This window comes from Aedes albopictus, chromosome 1 (assembly GCF_035046485.1).
Source record: "Aedes albopictus strain Foshan chromosome 1, AalbF5, whole genome shotgun sequence".
NCBI classification, from domain to species: domain Eukaryota; kingdom Metazoa; phylum Arthropoda; class Insecta; order Diptera; family Culicidae; genus Aedes; species Aedes albopictus.
In genome coordinates this window covers 61213595-61232834 of record NC_085136.1, presented here as the reverse complement: position 1 = coordinate 61232834, position 19240 = coordinate 61213595, and positions in this window count along the sequence as shown.

Here is a 19240-nt window from a genome sequence, read left to right as displayed (position 1 = left end):
AAGAAGTTGAGCATGTCTATGATACATTTATAGAAAAATGTTTGGAAGTAAAGACAGAGGATGCATGTAATGGCATTGGAAAAGTAGATTCGAACAAATCAATTTTGGATGGTTTTTATGTTGACCATCAATTACTGGCAATTAAATTTCTTGATGTTGATGAGATTAAGTTTGTCTTAAAAAACCCAAAAAACAAGAAAAAATTGGATAGCGTTCAAAATCGTCATCAAAACCAGTTTGAAAAATCCATTCTTGTACAATTTATTGACGATGTAGTGTTTTTCACCCATCATTTATACGCCGAGTATTTCGTAGCGAACTTTCTCTGGGATAATCTTGAATATGTAAAAAACACCATGAAAAATGTTTTGTCTTCTTTTCCGGGAATAAGAAAGTTTTTTATAAGGATAATTGAAAAAGAAGACATTTCATACGTATCAGAAATCGACCAAGAGGCGTCTTTGTTTTCTGAAGAATTTATCTTATGGGCATGTGAATGTAATGCTATTGAATTGTTAAAAATTTTACTTTCAAAAGAAATCCAGCATAGACCAAAGGAGAAAGAAATGCTCAAAAGTGCCATTGAAAACGGCAGTGACAAAATATGTTCCTATTTGATAGATGACTGTCAAGTGCATCCCAATGTTGAACTTAATGGTGGACTTGCTCCTTTACATGTGGCCGTTGAATGTGATCAAAGACATATAGCTCAGTTACTGATAGAAAATGGAGCTGACGTTAATATTCGGAACGCAAAATCGAATTCCAATACTCCACTTCATATTGCCTGTCAGAATGGTCATAAAGAAAGTGCGGAAATATTAATTAAGGAAAAAGCCATCATTGACGCATTAGCTGAAAAGAAAATCACACCTCTTCATTTGGCATGCTTGAATGGTCATAAAGAGGTTGTGGAAATATTGATTAGGGAAAATGCCAACATTGAAGCATTGGATCAATATAACTGGACACCTCTACATTGTGCAAGCTGGATGGGTCGTGAAGAAGTTGTGGAAATATTAATGAGGGAAAAGGCCACTATTGAAGCTTTGACCCTTAGTGAGTCCACACCGCTTCATTGGGCATGCCAGGGAGGTCATAGAGAGGTTGTGGAAATATTGACTAGGGAAAATGCCAACATTGAAGCATTGGATCAAGATAACTGGACACCTCTTCATTGGGCATGCCGGTATGCTCATAAGGAAATTGTGGAAATATTGATTAGGGAAAAGGCCAATATCGAAGCTTTGACCCTTAGTAAGTCCACACCGCTTCATTGGGCATGCCGGTATGGTCATAAGGAAATTGTGGAAATATTGATTAGGGAAAAGGCCAATATCGAAGCTTTGACCAATAGTAAGTCCACACCTCTTCATTGGGCATGCCAGGAAGGTCATAAAGAGGTTGTGGAAATATTGACTAGGGAAAATGCCAACATTGAAGCATTGGATCAAGATAACTGGACACCTCTTCATTGGGCATGCCGGTATGGTCATAAGGAAATTGTGGAAATATTGATTAGGGAAAAGGCCAATATCGAAGCATTGACCAATAGTAAGTCCACACCTCTTCATTGTGCATGTCAGGAAGGTCATAAAGAGGTTGTGGAAATATTGATTAGGGAAAAAGCCAACATTGAAGCATTGACCGAAAGTAAGTCCACACCTCTTCATTGGGCATGCTGGAAGGGTCGTGAAGAAGTAGTGGAAATATTGATTAGGGAAAAAGCCAACATTGAAGCATTGACTGTAAAGAAGTACACACCTCTTCATTTAGCATGCCGAAATGGCCGTAAAGAGGTTGTGGAAATATTGATTAGGGAAAATGCCAACATTGAAGCATTGGATCAAGACAACTGGACACCTCTTCATTGGGCATGTCTGGATGGTCGTAAAGAGGTTGTGGAAATATTGATTAGGGAAAATGCCAACATTGACGCATTGGATCATGATAACTGGACACCTCTTCATTGGGCATGCCTGGATGGTCGTGAAGAAGTTGTGGAAATATTGATTAGGAGAAATGCCAACATTGAAGCATTGACCAAAAGTAAGTCCACACCGCTTCATTGGGCATGCCAGGAAGGTCATAAAGAGGTTGTGGAAATATTGACTAGGGAAAATGCCGACATTGAAGCATTGGATCAAGATAACTGGACACCTCTTCATTGGGCATGCCGGTATGGTCATAAGGAAATTGTGGGAATATTGATTAGGGAAAATGCCAACATTGAAGCATTGACTGTAAAGAAGTACACACCTCTTCATTTAGCATGCCAAAATGGCCGTAAAGAGGTTGTGGAAATATTGATTAGGGAAAAGGCCAACATTGAAGCATTGACCAATAGTAAGTCCACACCTCTTCATTGGGCATGCCGAAATGGCCGTAAAGAGGTTGTGGAAATATTGATAAGGGAAAAGGCCAACATTGAAGCATTGACCAATAGTAAGTCCACACCTCTTCATTTAGCATGCCGAAATGGCCGTAAAGAGGTTGTGGAAATATTGATAAGGGAAAAGGCCAACATTGAAGCATTGACCAATAGTAAGTCCACACCTCTTCATTTAGCATGCCGAAATGGCCGTAAAGAGGTTGTGGAAATATTGATTAGGGAAAAGGCCAACATTGAAGCATTGACCAATAGTAAGTCCACACCTCTTCATTGGGCATGCCGAAATGGCCGTAAAGAGGTTGTGGAAATATTGATAAGGGAAAAGGCCAACATTGAAGCATTGACCAATAGTAAGTCCACACCTCTTCATTTAGCATGCCGAAATGGCCGTAAAGAGGTTGTGGAAATATTGATTAGGGAAAAGGCCAACATTGAAGCATTGACCAATAGTAAGTCCACACCTCTTCATTTAGCATGCCGAAATGGCCGTAAAGAGGTTGTGGAAATATTGATAAGGGAAAAGGCCAACATTGAAGCATTGACCAATAGTAAGTCCACACCTCTTCATTTAGCATGCCGAAATGGCCGTAAAAAGGTTGTGGAAATATTGATTAGGGAAAATGCCAACATTGAAGCATTGACTGTAAAGAAGTACACACCTCTTCATTTAGCATGCCAAAATGGCCGTAAAGAGGTTGTGGAAATATTGATTAGGGAAAAGGCCAACATTAAAGCATTGACCAATAGTAAGTCCACACCTCTTCATTTAGCATGCCGAAATGGCCGTAAAGAGGTTGTGGAAATATTGATTAGGGAAAAGGCCAACATTGAAGCATTGACCAATAGTAAGTCCACACCAATTCATTGGGCATGCCAGGATGGTCATAAAGAGGTTGTGGAAATATTGGTTAGGGAAAAAGCCAACATTGAAGCATTGACCGAAAGTAAGTTCACACCTCTTCATTTAGCATGCCAAAATGGCCGTAAAGAGGTTGTGGAAATATTGATTAGGGAAAAAGCCAACACTGAAGCATTGGATCAACATAACTGGACACCTCTTCATTGTGCATGCTGGATGGGTCGTGAAGAAGTTGTGGAAATATTAATTAGGGAAAAAGCCAACATTGAAGCATTGACCGAAAGTAAGGTCACACCGCTTCATTGGGCATGCCAGGATGGTCATAAAGAGGTTGTGGAAATATTGATTAGGGAAAAAGCCAACATTGAAGCATTGACCGAAAGTAAGTCCACACCGCTTCATTGGGCATGCCAGAAAGGGCATAAAGAGGTTGTGGAAATATTGATTAGGGAAAAAGCCAACATTGAAGCATTGACTGAAAGTAAGTCCACACCGCTTCATTGGGCATGCCAGAAAGGTCATAAAGAGGTTGTGGAAATATTGATTAGGGAAAATGCCAACAATGAAGCATTGGATCAAGATAACTGGACACCTCTTCATTGGGCATGCCTGTATGGTCATAAAGAGGTTGTGGATATATTGATTAGGGAAAAAACCAACATTGAATCATTGACTAATGGTAAGTTCACATCGCTTCATTGGGCATGCCAGAAAGGTCATAAAGAGGTTGTGGAAATATTGATTAGGGAAAATGCCAACATTGAAGCATTGACCAATAGTAAGTCCACACCCCTTCATCGGGCATGCCAGGGAGGTCATAAAGAGGTTGTGGAAATATTGATTAGGGAAAAAGCCAACACTGAAGCATTGGATCAAGATAACTGGACACCTCTTCATTTTGCATGCCAGGATGGTCGTAAAGAGGTTGTGGAAATATTGATTAGGGAAAATGCCAACATTGAAGCATCGACCGAAAGTATGTTCACACCGCTTCATTGGGCATGCCAGGGAGGTCATAAAGAGGTTGTGGAAATATTGATTAGGGAAAAAGCCAACATTGAAGCATTGGATCAAGATAACTGGACACCTCTTCATTGGGCATGCCAGGAAGGTCATAAAGAGGTTGTGGAAATATTGATTAGGGAAAAAGCCAATATTGAAGCTTTGAATCAATGTGACTTGACACCTCTTCATTTAGCTTGCCAGAATGGTCATAAAGAAGTTGTGGAAATATTGATTGGAGGAAACGCCAACATTAATGCATTGGCTCACGAGAACTGGACCCCGCTTCATTGGGCATGTTTGTATGGTCATAAAGAGATTGTGGAAATACTATTAAGAGAAAATGCCAACGTACACATAACGATTCGCGAGAACTGCACACCGCTTCATTTTGCAAGCCACTACGGTCATGAAGAGGTTGTGGAAATATTATTGAGGAAAAAAGCCAACATTGACGCATTGGATGAAGAGAACTGGACACCGCTTCATTTTGCCTGCTGGAGTGGTCATGAGGAAATTGTGGAGATATTATTGAGAGAGAAGGCCAACATTGACACACTGAATGACGAAAACTGTTCACCGCTAGATCTGGCATGCCAGTACGGCCATAAAGAGGTGGAAAAGTTAATGAGAAACGCCATTTGTGCAGTTTTCATGGGGTCCACTATTAGTTAACATACTCTTCTTTTTCGTGAAGTGTTTTTTCGGAAATTCCTTTGAAAAATAACCAATGCCTCTTAGGAGTCCAAAATTCCATTCGAGAAATTGTGAATTCCTCAAACGCTTCTCTCGATAGTGTATGAATGGATTCTTTTGAAAACCCATCCAGCGAATGTTTTTGAAACTACTCAACGGATTTCTGTTACCATTTCATACGGTATTGGCTCTCTTATGGGATAAACAAAGGAAAAAAGCGCTGAATGTTTTGTTTCCAATTACTGCACGGTAAAAATTCTGCACGATGATACGAAGGGATTGGCACTTGAATTCGCACTACTTGCCTATCAATTCGTTATCATTGGAATATCACTTAGAAACCCGCATAGAAAAATACAATTCATGGTATTTTTCATATCATAGGAAGTTGGTTCGTGGAGTAATAACCATACATCTTATAATAATTTTATGATTGGATTATTGAGTAAGAAAAAAAATAATTATTCAATACTTTTCAGGGATCATCACACTTAAAATAATGATTCATTGAATGATACGTATATAGTTTTGAATCATACGTTTTGAGTCCTTGATTTGATTTTTGTGAGAATTGAAGAGTCATTGGACGAAAAATCATTTTTTCCAGCTTCCTAGATATAGAAACCCCATCATGTTGACCCTTATGCTTGTTAATCAGGCCGAAAAAGTCGTGCGGTCCTGAGGGGAGATGATTCCACACCTCCACTCGCAGATCCGGAACACGGGCGTCAATGCACGTAATTCTAATAAAATGCTAAGAATACTGTACAACGGTGGTGATGCATCGTAAACTGCCGCTCTTTCTACCGCCCGTGTGCTTGGGTGATCAAATTACAAACGCAGCAACTATTTCGATGGCCACATTTCCAAGTAAGCTGTGAACATGCATTTGCCTAGACAAAGCCAACTTACCTTCCACATCCTGCAGCGGCATTCTATGACTGTTCCTCTCACAGCTTATCCTTATCAGTTAATTTAACAAAATCGATTTCTTGCCAACCGCGAGCACTACGTCGATGTGGTCTCACGGGCAAGCACTGCGCGAGGATACAGGAAACCAGCCGAATACCGATCACCACACAACTGCAGTTCAATTCTCTACGGTGTGGAAAAAAAACTTTAGCACCAAAACAAACAGAACGAATTACGTCACGAACTTCGAAAGTTGGTAAAACAGAATGATTCCGCAGGGGTGTGCTTTTTTATAATCGGTAATGCAGAATTACGAAATATTTCACGCTTGTTTATATTATTCAGTGTATCATAAAGTTCACGATAAAGTGATTATAATGTGAATGATTTGAGAAGTTTTTTTGTTCGTGGAAAAGGCCATTTTTGAATGGTAACGATACTTAACAACCCATTCGGTCTATCGTTGAAACTCCAAATATGATACATGTTATCACCAATATGATTCTCAGTATCATTGATTTATCATCCATATAATGATACCACAAATAATCGGAAAACGATAAACTGTATCAGAATCATATGATACCATTTTATTCGGGAAGGAACATCCTGTGCCTCTTCAGTTTTAATGGAACATCGCTTCAATTCGCTATTGACAATGTTTTGATTTAAAAACAAAAATTAAAAAAAATAGTTTGTGCCACACCCAGGTTTGATAGCAGGACCTGCACCGTTTCAATCTTCAGTCTTACCACTACTCTAATTCACAACTGTTAGAAACATGTTAATCGAAGCGAAACACTTTCTACCATCTGTCATCTATATTTACTTTCATATATAAAGCAGTCATTCTCAAATCAAGAACTTTTCACTTCAGATCTTATAGTTTTGTGCAGTAGTGTAAATCGAAGTGATTTTCAGTTGATTTATCCGGTGTGTTTGTTTTGGTTCTCAAGTCAACACTGACAGCATTGCGAATCTAAAGGAAAAAGCATTTGTGATCATGTTGCTTGGGAAGTTGAATAGTTAAGGGATTTTCCCCTTGATTCGAACGTGCAGATTTTTTACCGTGTGTACTTCAGTAAGAAGTGAGTACGAACAAACATTAACAAAAAATAAGGGAATCAATCGGTGCCGTAGTAATCCCTTTGTTTTCGAATACAGGGCTGATAATTACAACTGGCGCGGATTTTGCGTTTTTCGCGGTTTTTGCTTTTCGTGCGGATCTGGCGCGTTTCTACTAATCATCGATGCGGATTTTGCGGAAATTATTTTCAAATGCACTTGCATTAAACATGATTTATTTATGTCTTTACACTGAGATCAATTTTCGGCTGCCATGTTTGGTAAAATTTTATTTTCAAATAAATATACAGACAAATGGCAGTGACTCGTCAGATTACTCAATCATGGTACAATTTCTGAAATGATGATTGGAGCTTCTTGGTTATTCTCAATGGTGTTTTTGTGAAATGTTTGCAAAGAATGTCTACTGGAAATTTTGGAGTAATATTTGGGAAAATTTCGTAGCCAACTTTAGTTAAATCTCTTTAAGAAATTCATTGGTTATTGCTGTGTGTGTGTGTCGTTAAAAATTAATTTGGTTGCTTTTCTGACATAATATGTGATGAAATTTGTAATATTACTAAAAAGCAGGTAAACAAGACTCCAGGTCTCCAGTTAGTCTAGTGGTTAAGGCTATGGATCGCCAATCCGGAGACGGCGGGTTCGATTCCCGTTCCGGTCGAGAAAATTTTCTCGACTCCCTGGGCATAGTGTATCATTGTACTTGCCTAACAATATACAAATTCATGCAATGGCAGGCAAAGAAAGCCCTTCAATTAATAACTGTGGAAATGCTCAAAGAACACTAAGTTGAAGCGAGGCAGGCCAAGTCCCAGTGAGGACGTAGAACTATATAGAAGAAAAAGGTATACAAGCCTTCTGCGCCGATAAAAGTAGCTAAAAGTTGTTATGAATTGTAAGAAAAAATAGCACGCAAAGTTGTGCGGATATGTTTAATCAGAGACAAACAGACGTAACACTGTCGGAATTTCCATCGACCACGCTTTTAACGATTATTTTGAATTTTCATAATTGTAGCTTTCACAACCAGAGGCGCGCATAGTTTTTCTTTGCGTATGACGTTTTACACTGGCGCCTCCTGTTGACGATATTGCACAACGCAGTGATTCGTGAAACATTTCCTCCAGGTGATGGTAGTGTGAACTAGGTGATGAATTTTCACGAAAATCGTTCTATGTACGATGCCTGTTTGTCTGTGATTTAATCGTTTCGGTATATTCACTGGCATATGTACTGGCGATCATCTATGAGCGATTTTGTACAATCTACGGTGAAATGCGCATTATAGAGACAATCTTGCCGGCTGCACAGACAGAACATTACTAACAGTAGGCAACGGACAACACACATAACACCCAGTGGTCGTACACACTACTAACAAAAGCAGATGCAAAACAGCTGATGGAGCTGACTCTCTTAAACACTTATACAGCAAAAATGTTAGAGGGACACTTAAAAAAAACAATCAAAATTGAGCACGAAATACCTATTAATATAGCTATAAATACTCAAATAATGAACCATTTACCAATGATCAAGCGCAAAAGTATCCGTCATTGTTTCTGTAGATAAAATAGACGTTAGGCAATTTTCAATCTATTGGGTAGTACGCTGATCGCAAGAAATTTCTTGGCCTATCTCGATGCGTAGAAAATTCAGGCAGGGAATCGCTCAAGAAAAAATAAAGCGTCACTTTATTCCGGATTCTAGTACGGAGCTGAAACGAAACGTCAAATCAAATGGAGCTTGCTGTGTTAAATTTCTTGACCGTTCCGGTCACTGAAAAATAATACACTTAACGAAAATTACTTGAGCGATTCCGTTTGAAGTGCATACCTCGCATATAATACAAAACAATTGTAAGATTGCATTCATGTAAGTAGCAAATATAGCCGTCGAACGTTATATAAAACTTGAAATAAAGTACCATTATAAAAATTTGTATCTTATTTGAACTAACACGAAACACATCCGAAATCGCCCAAAAATTCTAAATTACCATTGAATTTTATTTTAAGGACAAACGTCTTTAAATCCCACTTGAACAAGCGAACAAATCTCAAGCAGCCAGCTTCAAACACCAGTGGAATTTTTATTTTGTTTTTACTCACTTGCAATAAGCCTAAAAGAAGAAAATCAGGTACGCTGGTTTTGTTTACGCTCATAATCGTGAGTAGGTGCCAAAGTCAATAATTTTGCGACTCTAACAAGTCTGTCCTTAAGCCCACTCTAATGTCGAATTCGTTTATTTGCACCGCCTGCACCGCTTTGCCACCGGGTGTAGCAAACTTGCACCGAAACCGTTCGTTTATTCGCAGGTACTGTTCTGTTTTGACACCCGATTGGCACCGGTGCAAGAAAATGCTACACCCAGTATGAGCGCGGTGTAGCAGGTACAAAGCTAATTTTACCAATACATGCATATCGCTGAACTTGTATCGTGGTTTTGTTTTGGTACGAATGATGATTTTCTCTTCGGCATTAGGTAAACAGTTTGCTTTGATATTCGTTTATTTTGAGATGTTTTAATTTCCAAACAGCAAATCTGTGCGTTTAAAAATAATTTAAACTTGATCGATGATTATCACGTCTTTCAACTTCTGAGGAATCTTCAAAATTTATCGGTAACATGAACTTTCGAGGAGTTTATTTAACGTATATTTTTCCCATCATTATTTTTTTTTTGATTATCGCAAATATGTGGATTACTTTTAATGATTTTAATCATCAGAATTTTCTGTCGCATGTTGATCTATTAATTATGAAAAAATTGACGTAATAAAGTTTTGATAAGCCCAGAATAGAATAAAAATTTATTAATTCAAATTGGACTGAAATATTACTGAAGTAACATTTTGAATTTTGATAACATTGAAAGTCAAACAAATGTCACTAAAGGATGGTTAAAGCGTTTTTAATATGAGTTGCGTTTCAATAACGTTATGTTTTAAAAAGCATTTATTTATTGTCCTTTTTACGTTGTAGCTAAACGTTTTCTATTAAACTGCCTTTAACATTTTTTGTGTTAAATTTGTGCACGTAGATCGTTTACAATTTTATGTTAGCATCCTTTTTTTATTGGGCAACGGAAATTGTTAAATTCTAAAGAGTTGCTTCTAATTGAAAAATTATGATATTACGAGAATTTGAAGAAGATAAATAATGTAGGAGTGTTAAAACATTGGATATCAATTTTCAAGTAACATTTATCATTACAAGTTTATCATGTTCAAGTGGATTACTGAAAACTTTTAAAATTGTTAAATTGGATATAGAAAGTAGAAAATAAAACTAAATAAAATTTTGTTCATCACGGAAATCATGAAAACATTGATTATGTTAATTTTTGATATCCTTTATTGTTTTCATTGACGCTCTCACGCGCTCTTACTAATACTATCATAAGCTATCAATAAATTGCACCTAAACCGTTCGTTTTTTCGGTGTCAATTGCTACACCGGTGCAGTGCACCGTCGGGAATAAACGAATTCGACATAATTTACTCAAGCTGTGAAACATTTCGTTTGTTCGTTTAACCACAGAGAACAGACGTTTAAGCTCGAACAAAAATACGTCGAAATCGTGTGTAAAGGATTTAAGTGTACCTCAACGCCACCAACGGAGACTGCCCCACTTATAAACTCGATTTGACCACACGATGGCAGTGTTCATCGTTAAAACACAGAGAACAGACATTTAAGCTCGATCAAAAATACGTCGAAATCGAGTGTAAACGATTTAAGTGTACCTCAACGCCACCAACGGAGACTGCCCCACTTATAAAGTCGGTTTTACCCCACGATGGCAGTGTTCATCGTTAAAATACACTAGCCCACAAAGCGACACGAGCGCCAAACGGCCAAAAACGGCGAGCACTAGAAACAAATATGACAACACAACAATGTAAGTGATGGGACGCTAGCGCCGCGCAACGGTAGCATAACCACATACTTTGATATGACCGTTACAAAGTTTTACACAAGCTAGAAAGCGAAGATAGACGTCTGTTCTCTGTGGTTGAATTACACTAGCCCACAAAGTGATACGAGCGCCAAACGGCCAAAAACGGCGAGCACTGGAAACAAAAATGACAACACAACAATATAAGTGATGGGACGCTAGCGCCACGCAACGGGAGCATAACCACCTACTCTGATATGACCGTTACAAAGTTTTACACAAGGCAGAAAGCAAAGATAGACGTCTGTTCTCTGTGGTTTAACTTTAAGCACAGAGGACAGACGTCCAAGCTCATGCAGTGCGGATGTGTAAAGCATTGCAACGGTTGTATTGAAATAACTGGGAATGTGACCATTACGCGGCGCTGTCACATTTCGAAAAGAGGTATAAATTTGCCGTTGTTTTACCTTTTGGCGCTAGTGTTGCCAAGTGTGCACCCCAATATAGTTCCACCGAGAGAATGTGTTGGATTTACTTCGCAAACAATAATTGTATTGTTGTTTAACTCATTTCTAATTGAAAGCGATGAAACAAATTGACAATGGGACGCCCTAATTTTGTTGTTGAAGTAGTGAAATCTTGTTATTTGACCAAATACCAAGGGGAATGACATATCCTTTTCTAACCGGAATATCCGCATTTATCCGTTTCTAACCGTCGCTAACCGCGTCTAACTTCTGCTCACTTAGCAGCTCGCTTAGCAACGGTTAGCGACGGTTAGAAACGGATACATGCGGATATTCCGGTTAGAAAAGGATATGTCATTCCCCTTGCCAAATACAGCACAGTCTCTGAGTAAGAAAATTTAAAGGTGCGCTTGTGAAATATTTCTTTGGTAAGCGCCATCATGATGTCGAAACGAGTTGTTAGGTGGGAAAGTCGCCATCGATGCCGCTACTGAGCTTGTTTTTTTCTTTACACAAGATTTTCAAGCAATTTTGTTCGAGCATGTTCGTCTGTTCTCTGTGATCCCGGCTAGAACAAATTTCATTCAGAAAGTTGTGTAAGGATTTGAATCTTCACTTGAGCAAGGTTGCAAACCAGTATACGACGACAACACTAACGCCGCCAAACACCATATTGCCACAGTCAGTGGTGAATTGAAACATTTCAAGTGGTGAATTTAATTATGTGTGTGAAATTAACCGATTGCAGCGCCACGCTATTGCCACTTATGTTGCCGATGAAATATTCCTTACACAAAATTCAGATTGGACTTGGACGTCTGTTCTCTGTGCTTTAAGTTAAAATTTGACGCATCGATAGTTATTTTGCGTTCGGTTAAAAATAACCCTACTCCCGATCAGTTTTAGTTTTGTCAGTTCGATAGTCAGTTTTCTTTCGCAATGATTTGGCTGCGTGCTGTAACGTTCCAAAAAACTACTCGTCTGTCAAATTTCAAATGATCTGCCGTCGTAATTGTTTTTTTAACTTTTCGATGGCAAATATCGCTAAATGATCACCATTTTGAGTTTTCAAATGACTATTTTCACGCGCTACCTTACTTGATAACGGTTTGTTTACAGATTTTAAAGCATATTTGCTTTAAATTTACATGCATCTGCTATAAATCATGCAAGCCACTCTCCGTCATCGGCTAAACAAACGGCTGCTCGCAGCTGTGGTGGTTTCGCTGTTGTCTCTCTCAGTGCTCTCTGCAGCAGCCGGAACATGTTGAGAATGCGTGCATTATGGTAGAAGCAGTTCAACTTTGACTGTCTGCTTTTCAACTAGGTGAGATAGCCGAGAGAGTTCGGGCGTGCTACTCACACCCCAAGGATTTGAGTTCAATTCTCGCTCGGAGCTCAAGTTTTCTTTATGTTTTCTAACAGATATCTACAATGTAATTTTAAGATCGCACCAAAATTTCTATCATATATGACGGGGTCTTTTTGTTACATTCGATCCGTCATAATTTTACAGGTTTTTTTGGAACTGTGTATAGCAAACCATTTCATTACAATACACTTTATTGTAGCTGGTACACTGTATGGTGCAGGAATGGTTTTCACCAAACACCCTATGGTTAGTTTTTATCCGGGTATCTCCAGGACGCAACTTGTCAATCCAGTCATGTTTCCTAAACTTAGGACTATGTACAACACGCTTATCCACTTCCTTGGGCTTCGTCGAATGATGCTTAAAACTGGATGGATCAAATCCAACAGCGTCTTCGGCTTAAAACCACAGAGAACAGACGAACATGCTCGAACAAAATTGCTTGAAAATCTTGTGTAAAGAAAAAAACAATCTCAGTAGCGACATCGACGGTGACTTTCCCACTCAAAAACTTGTTTCGACACCATGATGGCGCTTTCTGAAGAAATATTTCACTAGCGCACCTTTAAATTTTCCTACTCAGATTCTGAGCTATATTTGCTTAAATAACAAGATGTTTATGGTTATTTCTCTCATCCAGCAACAAAATTTGAGCAACCCATTGATAATTAGTTTCAATAATTTCAATAAGAAACAATTTGAACAAGAATTCAATTATTGTTTTCCAAGTAAAAACAACACATCCTCTTGGTGGAACTATACTATCGTGCACACTTGGTGACACTAGCGCCAAAAGCTAAAACAACGGCAAATTTATACCCCGATTCAAACTGTGACAGCGCCGCGTAATGGTCACATTCCCAGTTATTTCAAAACAACCGTTGCAATGCTTTACACAACTGCAGTACATGAACTTGGACGTCTGTTCTATGTGTTAAAACTAAACAAACGTTCGGATGGAAATGTTCTTCCGTCCTCTAAACAAGTATTCCGGTAACCAAACAAGAAATACGAAACCAGGTCTTCAGTACTCAAACCAGTCGTATCCGGATCCAGTATTTAGAAACGTTTTTAAACCTTCCTTGACTACTCAAACCATGCGCTCCGCTTGTCCGTTGCTCGATGGGTTGTACGGTGGACTCTTCATAACCTTTACTCCAAGTTTTTCGAAGAAAGCTATAAACTCTTTCGAACTAAACGGAGGTCCGCCATCTGTAACAACTACGTCAGGTAACCCAAACTTTGAAATGACTCTCCTGGCATCTGTTCCATACTTCATGTACTCAACTTCCAACCATTTAGATAAACTGTACACAATGACCAGGAAAACTTTCTTGTCGAAGTAGAATAAGTCTGCATGAATACGTGTAAACGGTTTTGTTGTAGGAATCCAACAGAAACTTGAAACTGGCTTTGCAACTGCATTCATCTGGCAACACACACTATATCAGGCCAAACATGTCTAAAGGTCCAATCTGCAGAAGAGAGGCTCTCTTTGGTTTTCCTCTCTTTCGTTAATATCTCAGCTGTTTATTTGAATTATGATTGTCTCCTTGCATGGAACGATGGTCAAAACAATCGTCTTTTGATTTGTACTGCAAAAGTAGTTGAAAAGTGTACCATTACATTGCAATAATTGAAAGAGAAAGTGAACAAAGAGAGCCTCTCAAATGCAGATAGGACCTATTGAAATGTTTGGCCTGATATGATTTGACGAAACTTTCGATGTCATTGTTCATACCAGTAAACTGTCCTTCTTGCCATCTGCTTGATCTTGGTGATTCCTGAGTGATTCTTATGCAACAACTTCAACATCTGCTTTTGTAAACTAACAGGAATAAACACACGATCCTGGTACAATAAACAACCTTCAACCAGTTCAAGATCTGGATGCTGTGCATAAACGTCCAAAAAACTACGCTCCAACTTCTTCGGCCAACCTTGCTTCATGTAGAAAACTATTGTTTGTCACAAACCATTTGCATTTCTGCAAATTTACTTCTATGTTGGCTTTAGAAAGTCGTTTCCAAAACCAAATAAAGCTTTCTTAAGGTGAAATGGGAGTGCGTCCAGGTGCATTTTTGACTCGCGTTTTTGAGAGCACCGATCTCGGCATCCTCAAAATGCCCTAAACGAAAATTCTACTCAATGTTTACCGCGAGTTAGCAAAGCTACTCATTGCTTTTTTAGCTCTATTTGTTGCTTCGATGACGAGATCCGTGCTTTCGGTATTTGCAAGGCAGCCATTGTGACGGCCAGCTTCGGATTCGCTCATATATGTCCCTAAACAGTCCGCGTAATCCTTACCAGCTATGAACACATCGTCTAAGTAGCAATAAACTCCGTCTATGCCATGCAAAACTTGATCCATGACTCGCTGAAAAATAGCAGCACTTGAAGAAGCACCTTGTGGTAAACGATTATATGAAAACAAACGATTAATCGGATTAATCACCATAATTTTCCTAGACTTTTTCGACAACATTAACTGTGTATACGCTCCGGCAAGATCTAATAAACAAAAAACTTTAGCACCGGCTAGTGAAGCAAACATATTCTGTGTCAACGGCAGCGGATAGGTGTTCGGAATGATCACCATCCTGGTACCACCGTCTTTCTTCACTACAACGATCACCGGCGATGCCCACTCGCTTGCATCGATCGGTGTTATGACGCCATCTTTCTCCAAACTGTCCAAATGTTCAACAACCTTACCCAGGTAACCACTAAGCATTTGAATAAGCCGGGTATCAGCCCGTATTACGCCTTTAAACTGCTTGCTGCTCTACATAAGCAGTTCGAATGCATAGCTGCCTTGAGTTAGCATAAGCTGTGCTGCTCAAAAGCTTTCGGCTGTTAATTAGCATTTCAACTGCTTGAAGTGGTTTTACTTGGGAGCATACAGAATGCTTTTCAACTGCTCTTTAAATGCTAGGAGCAAAAAGGTTGGGAGATATGTTACGCATTTGGCAACACATTTTGTCTCTCTCTTACAGAGCCTATGCTTCTGTTTACAAACTTGTGCATCTTTTTTGTTTCTTCATTTTCCCCTACTCATCCAAAAGCACCAAAGAAAACATTACTGCAGCTGGATTGGATTGAGAACTTGTCCATCAAAAAATCGCCAATTATTTATCATTTCGTCGGAAAATATGTGCCGAATAGGTGAATTCTTTGGTGGATCATAGGATTGTTTGAAAGAGGGAAGAAACAATCTTATTCCACAGATATTTAAAAGAAGGGATCGTAATGCTCTACCACAATGAAATATCTCAATGAAAACAAGTTTTGGATGTTGAATGTGAAGCTGTTTTCGAATCATTCTTTATATTGGCGATTAAATCAACGCACGCCACCGGGACAGCTTTAGCATCGTGGATCAGGAGCAACAGAATCCGAAGCAGATACGATTAATCAATCTCCGGATCGTAAGTTCAAACCTACATCACTACAAAAATCAGCAAAAAAAGTAATACCTAGCACCGGCTGGAATATGGAAGGACGATGAAGCGGGGAAACAGGCTGAGAGAACGAGAAGCAGACGTCAATCTATTTTTGTTTTTTTTTTTTTTTGCTCGGCGTTACGCTTCTTTGACATTTCGTCACGACGTTCCTGAAGGGATAGCACTAAGACAGCCCGATATTTTGCCAAAACCTGCTGTGAGATAGCACTATAGGTGCATATACGGCTAATTAGCATTAAACGCCTTGTCGTAAAGGCTACTATAATGCTGAAGGAATGCTATTTTAAATGCTTACTGGTTACTTGGGTATCCTTTAAACGCAATGGAACGTCATAAGTGTGAATACCGGGCAACTCACTGGAACAATCCGTTCCCAGCCATCTTAGCAAACTGCAGTAGAATCACTTGGCATAATACGGAACCTCACGGTGATGGCGTCTTGCTCCGCCAACAGTCCACTCGTCAATGAGGCAGCATCACACTGACGACGACCCCGTCATGGTGCTGGCTGTCACTGATGCTTGCTAGGGGACCCAGCACGGAGGAAGTTAGGCGTTCGACACTGTTAGGCATTGGTTAGACATGTTGCTCATCGAAAATTTTTGGAGAGCATAAATCATAACTCCGAATTTATGCTGAATGTTCGATTTTTTCGCGCATCGTTGACAGTTGAGCAAATGGCAGTAGAAAAAAACTTTGTTGATTGCGGCAGCTTGAAAATCGCGTTCGTCGGTCGAGAGAATGAAAAAAATTCTCGTCTCAGTTAGTTAAACCCGTACCATTTCCGTTCAGTTAAACCATTTCCGTCGTTCGGTTGTCCAACCCGTCAATTCCTCGTCGCTGCTCTTGGCCACTAAGTCCGTTTCGTTCTCGTCGTACTGTCGCCGGAACCAGTCATCTCCAAAACAGTGTCCGATTCCGTTAAGTTTGGCTTCATCGAGCCGGTGAGTAACTTTAATTTTAATTTAATCTTTCATTTAATTTGATTTATTTTTCATTTAGTTTAAATTTAATTTCATTTCAATTAAATTTTAATTAAATTTTAATTAAATTTTAATTAAATTTTATTTAAATTTTAATTAAATTTTAATTAAATTTTAATTAAATTTTAATTTAATTTTAATTAAATTTAATTTAAATTTTAATTAAATTTTAATTAAATTTTAATTAAATTTTAATTTAATTTTAATTTAATTTTAATTTAATTTTAATTTAATTTTAATTTAATTTTAATTTAATTTTAATTTAATTTTAATTTAATTTTAATTTAATTTTAATTTAATTTTAATTTAATTTTAATTTAATTTTAATTTAATTTTAATTTAATTTTAATTTAATTTTAATTTAATTTTAATTTAATTTTAATTTAATTTTAATTTAATTTTAATTTAATTTTAATTTAATTTTAATTTAATTTTAATTTAATTTTAATTTAATTTTAATTTAATTTTAATTTAATTTTAATTTAATTTTAATTTAATTTTAATTTAATTTTAATTTAATTTTAATTTAATTTTAATTTAATTTTAATTTAATTTTAATTTAATTTTAATTTAATTTTAATTTAATTTTAATTTAATTTTAATTTAATTTTAATTTAATTTTAATTTTATTTTAATTTTATTTTAATTTTATTTTAATTTTATTTTAATTTTATTTTAATTTTATTTTAACTTAATTTTAATGTAATTTAATATTAAAATTCAAATTAAAATTAAAATTAAAATTAAAATTAAAATTAAAATTAAAATTAAAATTAAAATTAAAATTAAAATTAAAATTAAAATTAAAATTAAAATTAAAATTAAAATTAAAATTAAAATTAAAATTAAAATTAAAATTAAAATTAAAATTAAAATTAAAATTAAAATTAAAATTAAAATTAAAATTAAAATTAAAATTAAAATTAAAATTAAAATTAAAATTAAAATTAAAATTAGAATTAAAATTAAAATTAAAATTAAAATTAAAATTAAAATTAAAATTAAAATTAAAATTAAAATTAAAATTAAAATTAAAATTAAAATTAAAATTAAAATTAAAATTAAAATTAAAATTAAAATTAAAATTAAAATTAAAATTAAAATTAAAATTAAAATTAAAATTAAAATTAAAATTAAAATTAAAATTAAAATTAAAATTAAAATTAAAATTAAAATTAAAATTAAAATTAAAATTAAAATTAAAATTAAAATTAAAATTAAAATTAAAACATGCTCCGAGTTTTTTATTAAATATGTTTCGTCCAGCTTTCATTCGAGGCAAGAGTATGGTTGTAGTAGTGAACATCGACAAAAGTTCACTACTACAATCACACTTCTTGCTCGGATGACAGCTGGAATGAAAACAAGCAGCATAAAATCTATGCCTAACATTTGTCTAACAGCCCATAGTAAAACATGTCTAACGTTAGTCTAATGTTAGACTAACAAACATGTTTCGAATTTGCAACATGTCTAACAAAAGTGTGTCATATCTGTCTAATTTTAGACTAACATTAGGCAAAAGTGAGACAAAAAGTTAGCCTAACATGCTGGCCAGTTAGTCTCACATTAGGCTAATGTTAGGCTAACCCTCCGTACTGGGGAAATACACGCATGGGAAATGCTATCCCAGTACGGAGGGTTAGCCTAACATTAGCCTAATGTGAGACTAACTGGCCAGCATGTTAGGCTAACTTTTTGTCTCACTTTTGGCTAATGTTAGTCTAAAATTAGACAGATATGACACACTTTGTTAGACATGCTGCAAATTCGAAACATGTTTGTTAGTCTAACATTAGACTAACGTTAGACATGTTTTACTATGGGCTGTTAGACAAATGTTAGGCATAAATTTTATGCTGCTTGTTTTCATTCCAGCTGTCATCCGAGCAAGAAGTATGATTGTAGTAGTGAACTTTTGTCGACGTTCACTACTACAACCGTACTCTTGCCTCGAATGAAAGCTGGACGAAACAAATTCAATAAAATAAACTCGGAGCCTGTTCAATTTCAATTTTAATTTTAACTTTAATTTTAATTTCAATTTTAACTTTAATTTAAACTTGAATTTAAATTTGAATTAAATAAAAATTAAATTAAATTAAA